Below are 8872 nucleotides of genomic sequence, written 5' to 3'. Positions count from 1 at the left end.
CTCTCTCTCTCCCTCCCTCCCTCCCTCCCTCCCTCCCTCCCTCCCTCTCCCTCTCCCTCTCCCCTCCCCTCCCCCACCCTCTGCCCCTTTGCCCCATTCACACTCTTTCTAAAATAAAAAAAAAAAGAAAAAGGAAGAACAAATATTGTTAAAATGTCTATACTATCCAAAGAAATCTACAGATTTAATGAAATGCCTATCAAAATGCCAACAGAATTTTTCACAGTACTAGAACAAAACACCCTAACACTGTATGCAACCACAAAAGACCCCAAGTAACCAAAGTAATCTTTAAAAAAAAAAACCTAGATATATGACAATTTTAGATTTCAAGCTATGCTACAAAGCTGTTTTAATCAAAACAGTATGGTACACACACACACACACACACACACACACACACACACACACACACACACATCTATGGAAGAGAATAGAAAGCCTAGAAATACACCCATGATTATATGGTCAATTAATCTTCAACAAAGAAGACAAGAATATGCAATGGGAAAAAGTCTCTTCAAGAAGTAGTTTTGAGAAAGCTAGATAGCTACACACAAAAGAATAAAACTGGACCACTTTCTTACAAAAGTACTTACAAAAGTATTTTTATACAAAAAATGAGTTCAATTCATGAAAGACCTAAATGTGAGATCTGAAACCATACAAATTCTAGAAGAGAGCCCAGGCAGCATTTTCTTTGATATTAGTCCTAACAACATTTTTCTAGATATTTCCTGAGGCAAGGGAAATAAAAGCATATATAAACTATCAGGACTACATCAAAATAAAAAGCTTGTTTTTTTAATTATTATTATTATTTTTTTTATTTTAGAGAGAGAAGGAGTGCAAACTGGGGAAAGGGACAGAGCAGGAGAGAGAATCCTAAGCAGGTTCCAGGCTCAGTGCAGAGCCTGAGGCAGGGCTTGATTCCAGAACCCTGGGATTATGATGTGAGCCAAAATCAAGAATCAGACACTCAACTGACCGAGACACTAAGGCACCCCAAAATAAAAAAGCATCTTTACCTCAAAGGAAGCAGTAAATAAAACTAAAAGATAACCTACTGAATGGGAGAATATATTTGAAAATGCAGATCAGATAAAAGGTTAGTATCCAAAATGTATAAAGAATGTATGCAACTCAACACCTAAGAAACAAATAATCTAATTAAAAAATAGGCAAAAGATAAGAACAGACATTTCTCCCAGGAAGACATACATGTGACCAACAAACATGAAAAAATACTCAACATAACTCATAACCAGGCAAATACAAAGCAAAACCACAATGAGATATCACCTCACACCTGCAAGAATGGCTAAAATCAAAAACACCAGAAACGACAATGTTGGTGACAATGTGGAGAAAAAGGAACTTTGTTGCACTGTTGGTGGAAATGCAAACTGGTACAGCCACTCTGGAAAACAATAAATTGTTTTCCTCAAAAAATTAGAAATAGAACTACCCTATGATCCAGTAACACACTATGGGTATTTACCCAAGGAATATGAAAACACTAAATTAAAATGATATATGCCCTCCCTACATTTATTGCAGTATTATTTCCAATTGCGAAATTATTGAAGTAGCTCAAGTGTCCATGGATAGAAGAATGGATAAAGAAGTGGTATGTATATACACAATGGAATATTGTCAACCATTTAAAACTTGCCATTTGCAACAACATGGATGGATCTAGAGAATGCAATACTAGGCAAAATAAGAAAAAGACAAATACCTTATCATGATTTCACTTATATGTGGACATTAAGAAACAACAACCAAAAAGAAAACAAAACTACAAATGGAAGAGGGTGAAAAAAAGACAAATCAGAAAACAGTCTCAACTATAGAGAACAAGCAGATGGTTGACAAAAAGGAGTTAAGGCAGGGGCAAGGTTAGAGAGGGAGAGTGAAATAGGTGAAGGGGATTAAGAGTACTCTTATGGTGAGTACCAAGTAATGTATTGAATTGCTGAATCACTTCATTGTACACTGTAGGTTAACTATACTGGAATTAAAATTAAAAATACAATGGTTTAAAATATATAGCTTATTTAACTTGAGCATCACACATCAACTGTTCTGGTTTAAGATGGGGGCTGTGAGTATTTCTTGGCCTGCCTTTTTGAGTGTGTAAATGTAGTAGACGAGTACTAAAGTTTGGAGAAAACCCTCAAGCAGACAAAGAAGTTCTTGGCAGTTTGAATTCTCTTGGAAGCACTGATTTATAAGGCTGGAAATCTATAGGTGGAGAATCTGTATTCTCTTCTACATATAGGGTACTTGCAAAATTATTCTGCAACATGCAAAGAAGACAATATCCATAGGAAAAAGAAAACAATACATTTGGAACATTAGTTAAAGCGTAATCTGGAGATAAAGTTTTTTTTAATACATTGCAAACAACAGCAACAATGAAAAGGGAATTTCTATCAAACAAAATAAAGAAGTATGCTGAAATGCTGTGAAAAATATAAAGGAAATTTGACTAACTGAAAGTATATTAATAAAACCCCCAAATTTGAATATCAAACTACTTAAAGCTTCGCAGTCTGCCAACCTACAATATATCTTTCTTTTTTACTTCTCTTACTGTGAGTTCTTAGATTTCCATTTCCTCCACTCTGCTGAATCCCTGGCTATTCATTAATCTAATTTCTAGCTTCCAGTTGATGATTTTTCCCTTTGATTCTTATTGCATATTTGGATGTAGACCTTTACTTTTATTCTTTTACTGTCATTTTTATATCAGGAATATGTAGTAGTTTGTCAGCAAACAACCACACAATGGCAACTGCATATTTAATAAAAACACATTTCTTAAGCACACATCTATAGGTCAGGTGGGATCTCATTTTTAGGCTGAGGGTGGCTAACTCTGCTCTTCCAAACTCATAGTGTCTCTTATACTTGATAAAGGCGCTGTGTATTAAAGCAAGTCATGCCAAGTGTATTAACATTCCATTGGCAAAGCATATTGTGTGGTTATAAGGCCATACATAATGGGGCTGGGCACCAGTACAGGGGAATGAAAATCTGGAATAAGTAACTGTAGCCACTATAAGAATTAAATACTTGTGTTTACTATGTCATATGTAATTAAATATCCCGAAGGGATATGTACACATGTATTTGTTTTGTTTTGTTTTTTGTTTTTAGCACTAACTGAATCATTTTAATGCTCCATTTTAAACATTTTAAAGGCTTTGCATTGTCTTAAGGATAAGGCCTGCTCCTTGATAACCCATACAAGGCCCTTCATTTGTAGCCCTTGCTTACTTTTCCAGTTCACTCTCTTTCTCTCTATTCTCCCCAACACATATACCTTACACTAAGCATTCTATTATTATTTTATTTTATGTTATTTTATTTTATTTATTTTTTTAAATTTACGTCCAAGTTAGTTAGCATATAGTGCAACAATGATTTCAGGAATAGATTCCTTAATGCCCCTTACCCATTCAGCCCATCCCCCCCCCACAACCCCTCCAGTAACCTTCTTTTTGTTCTCCATATTTAAGAGTCTCTTATGTTTTGTCCTCCTCCCTGTTTTTATATTATTTTTGCTTCCTTTCCCTTATGTTCATCTGTTTTGTATCTTAAACTTCACTTATGAGTGAAGTCATATGATATTTGTCTTTCTCTAATTTTGCTTAGCATCATATTCTCTAGTTCCATCCACATAGTTGCAAATGGCAAGATTTCATTCTTTTTGATTGCCGAATAACACTCCATTGTGTGTGTGTGTGTGTGTGTGTGTGTGTGTGTGTGTGTGTATCACATCTTCTTTATCCATTCAACCATCAATGGATCTATTATTCTTTACTATCAGAATCCCCAGGATATGGTTTGATTTATATCAATTTGTGGAATTTGAAGCAAATTCCCCTTTTCAGGTTCTGAGAAGGTATTTTTAAGTCTGTTTTTCTCAATCAGCCAACAAATAGCAAAGAACACTTAAAGCTTCCCTGGCTCAGTAGGATTTCCAACAAGCAATAGTATTAGTGAGTCTTTCAAAGCTTCTGAACCAAGTAATATCTTTCTTTCTTGTTGACGTGTGTTCATCTGATCATCTTTTATTTATTTTTTTCAAAAACAGACTAGGGTTAGCTTGTTGTTCTTTATCAAAATAAAACAAAACAAATTATTTTTGAATATATAATCCTATTTCTAAAATTCAAGGGTTTCCTACAACATTGGCAATTTGTGTCCAGTGCTCATAGGCATGTCATTACTCTGTCCACACATATTAGGCCTTCTCCTGCCCTTGGGCTTTTTCTATTTTTTTTTCACTCTAATAATTTTAACTCTTTTATTTCCCTTTCTTAAACATCAACTTCAAATCCATTTTTATGCAGCCATCTCAATATTAAAACCAGCCATGTCTCTTCCTTCTCCAAATTCTTTTTATATTGATTAAATGTAATAATAATTTGATACTTATCACATCCTTATTCTTAATTTTTCCTTTTATCATTTCCTTTATTATGTGTTATATTAAGGTTCTTCAGACAAACAAAACCAAAATTTACACACTACACACACACACGTACACACTTATATACATTTATATGTATGTATGTATATATATGTATACACATACATACACACATATATACACACACATATATATACATATATGTACATATATACATACACACAACACACACACATACCAGTAAACCAATTCTTCATATTATATATCCCTGTGTATTATTATTATATAGGTAGATACGTCCCACAATTTGCCATCTGCAAACTGGAAATTCAGGAAGGTTGGCAGTACAGCGTAGTCTGAGTCTGAAGGCTTAACAACTAAGGGATCCAATGGTTTACTCCAAGTCCTAGGTCTGGAAGAGATGAGATGAGATGACTCAAGCAGGCAGGCAGGAAGTAAAAATGGGTAAATATCTCCTTCCTCTGTCTTGTCCTATTCAAGCCCTCCAGGGATTGGATGATGCTTACCCTCATTGAGGAAAATCTATTTTGTTGAATAAAGTAATTCAAAGGCTAATCTCATCCACAAACACACTTTCAGACACATCTATAAATAAAGGTTAATGTGGGCACCCTGTGACCAAACTGACACATAAAATCACAAGTCCACCCTTTGTTGATTTGATACCTATATATATCTCCCTAAACTTATTTAATTTCCAAATAAAGACAATGACAGGGTCATCATTTGGCCTAACATGATACATTATCTGCCTAACATGATACAGCAATATAGGACACAACTATTCTGCCTAACATTATTCAAACTATCCTACATAAACCATAAATGTGCTAATACCTTCTCCAGAAGAGGGGGTAAAATTCTGAAGCCATGTTACTCTTCTCCTTGATACTCTGTAATTTAAAAGCTATGGTGTAAAATGAACAATACTGAAATACTATGATATAAAATCCATAATCTTATGTTATATAAGAAAGGAATAAGAGAGGAAATAAAACAAAGATATACACACACATCCTCATAGAAAGTAGGGGGAAATATGATAATTATGTCCTCATTTCTGTAACTGGTTATGTAGTCATAACTGGCATTTATAACTACCTTCTTTCACTACTCTTTCTGTATTCTCTTTGCCTTTAACCTGTACCTTAACTAGTTTTGCTTTTTTACCTGGTAGGGTGACCTAAACCTTCATTCTGAAAGGTGTGGGCCATTATTAGTCTTGTTTGGGTTGAACTGTTATAGTTTTCTATTGACCTCATTCATAGTACATGGCAATACTAAAAGACACCCTAAGGGGTGTTCTGTATTACTACAGACATACACCTCCTTACCTCCCTTGTGGAGTAGTAATCCAGTTTCCTCTTGATGTCAGAAATAATCATCCCAGCTATCTCCATAGCTTCCTTATTTCCAGTTGATTCAGAGGGATGAGGAATCCAAATTGGCTATGAGTCTGGTAGATTTACTCATGACTGTCACTTGTTCATAGCACACTTGCTTACAATTTACTGACATTTGAAATGAGTTATTATTAACAAGGGTTTTTACTTGGTGCTTGGAGATGTGCTTAAGTTTTAGAGATTTGCCCTAGTAGTGAAATTTATTATATGTATACACTTTTTCAAAACCACAGTTTAAATGAACAAACAAAAACACTGCATGTGCAAATTACAGTGTGAGCCGTTACAAAAGGCAGCATTAATTACTGTAAAAACAACCAAACCTACTCTGTCACATCAGTCCTTGGCTCTTGAGTTCTTTTTAGTGAATTTGACCAAGCATGACTCATCAGGGTAGTATTTTAAATGAAGTTCATGCAATCAAGCCTCCGTTCTATTTATACTGTGATTTTAAAGAATAATATGCTAATAATGCTCATTTCAGTAGACATGATGAGCCAACTAAAAATACTAACCTCTGTCCCTTTTACCCTTTCCAATCATGCAGAGAGTATGTAGTTTAACTAAAGAAATTGGCACTGAAAACAAAGCAGTTGTACTGTATGTCTTTTATAGTCTCCTCAATCAAGTAAGATCTTATGAAAACAAAAAAAAATCTTCAATTTGATACAGAGCTGCTGACTGCTAAGAAATGCTTAATGTATCGTCATAATCGGTTCTGGATCATTACCACTATCATAAAAAAGCTTCATACTCACCACATTGAAAGAGCAGTTCACTTGCTGTGATGTGCATCTGTATTTGTTTGACAAAAAAAGTACCCAAATACAGTGCATGCACAGCATTTACAGCACCAAGGAAAGCTAGTGAAATTCATATTCAAAACTACTATAGTTTACACGCATGCACAATGCATACTCCATTCACTACATAAAAATGTTCCCCCACAAAATCTTCCTTTTTATTCATTTCCAGTGATATAGTCTAAAATTACTATTTCACCAAATATTTGTGTTTTGTTCTTTTATATTGAATAAACATGAAAAAAGAAAGATCCCGCCTGTTGTATTTAATTTCCATAGATGATCCATAGAAGTAGAATGTATAAATGTTTTATATGTTACATATCTTCATTTAAGTAATTCCTCTGTATAAGGCTACATTACTCCAAAATATACAGTAAATATTTTGTAAGTCAGCATTTCCCTGAAGAGACATGGATAAATAAATTTCTTAGTGGTGAAACGTTACTTATGGTCACCACCTTTTGCTATTGCTAGGCTAAAGTCTCTAACAACTCTGCCTTGGGTTAAGAATGTGGGTTTCACCACCAGTCATGATTAAGTTGGAATGCTAGTGTGTCACTGACCTTCCCCATGGCTTTGACAAGTCACTTTCCTGTAAGCACACTTCTTTAACTGTAAAGGAGGATGGAAACTAGGCAAAGTCATAGGTTATTCTGAGTATCAGTGGGGATAGTGTCTGTATTTAGCATAGACCAGAACCATATTAAGTGTACAAAAATGTGTGTTAATGTTGTAAGTTGTTTTATGAATTTTAGTTGCCTCTTGATGTTTTAAGATTTTCTGTGAAATAATCCCACCGTCAAAGGATGAACAACCTATGTGAACTCTGACCTCCATCTGAGAGCACATTTGTTTTGTGAACTCCCAGGTGAACAGATCAGATCTCATTTGTGAAAATCATCTTATTGATTACCCCATTAATTTCTAACTGTTACCTATAGTAATGAGAGAAAGAAATTGGGAATACCACAGTAGGAAGACTATAATCCAAATGGTTTAATTTTGGCCCAAAATAAATATGTTGAAAGTAGTTTCATGTAGACACAGTGCCAGATGTCTGGCTACTGAACTGCTCTGGGGAGCTTTCCTTCATTGTCTATTGAAAACTTCATTACCATCAAGTTTTTTTCAACAAAGTGGCATTCATTTTGAGAAAATTTCCTCCTTTACAAAAATTCCCTTGTACCTCCCTTTCTTATTACATAACATAATTTAATGTAATTATTGATACTTATTGCTATTCATTAATTGTTTTCTGGCTGTTTTTGTAGTTCTTCTCTTTTCTTTTGCATTATTCCTATATGATTTAATGACTTCCTTTAGTCTTATATTTAGATTCCTTTCTCATTATCTTTTGTGTATCAACTACAGGTTTTTGCTTTGTGGTTACCACGACATTCACATATAATAGTTGTGTGTGTATATGTATGTATATACATACATATACCCTACATACCTACATATACCATACATACATACACCCTACACACACAAGAGTCCATTTTAAGTCGATATCAGCTTCATTTTGAACACATTCTAAAACTTCTACGTGTTTACATCTCAATATACTTTATGTTTTTGATGTCATATTTTAACATCTTTTTAAAAATTTTTTCCAATGTTTATTTACTTTTGAGAGAGAGAAAGAGAGAGAGAGAGAGAGAGAGAGAGAGAGAGAGAGAGAAAGAGCACTAGCTGGGGAGGGACAGAGAGAGAGGGAGACACAGAATCCAAAGCAGGCTTCAGGTTCTGAGCTGTTAGCACAGAGCCCGACATGGAGCTCAAACCCATGAGCTGTGAGATCATAACCCAAGCCGAAGTTGGATCCTTAACTGACTGGGCCACCAGGTGCCCCTAACATCTTTTAACTTTGTGTATCTCTTACTAATTGTGGTTATAGTTAACTTTACTACTTTTCTGTTTTAACCTTAATACTAGCTTTATAAATGGTTAATACCTTTACTAGATATTAACTTTAAAAACCATACTTTCAAGAATAATTTCTATAGTTTACTATATATTCAACTTTACCAATGGGATTTTTACTTTCATATATTTTCTTGTTATTGGTTAGTAACTTTTTTTCAGCTTAAAGAAGTCCCTTTAACATTACTTGTAATGCTACTTTACTGGTGATGAACTTCTATAGGTTTTTGGTTTTTTTTTTTCTTGTTTGGAAAACTCTTTATCTCTCCTTT

Source organism: Acinonyx jubatus, chromosome A1, assembly GCF_027475565.1.
Source record: "Acinonyx jubatus isolate Ajub_Pintada_27869175 chromosome A1, VMU_Ajub_asm_v1.0, whole genome shotgun sequence".
Classification (NCBI taxonomy): Eukaryota; Metazoa; Chordata; class Mammalia; order Carnivora; family Felidae; genus Acinonyx; species Acinonyx jubatus.
This window is presented reverse-complemented; position numbering follows the sequence as displayed.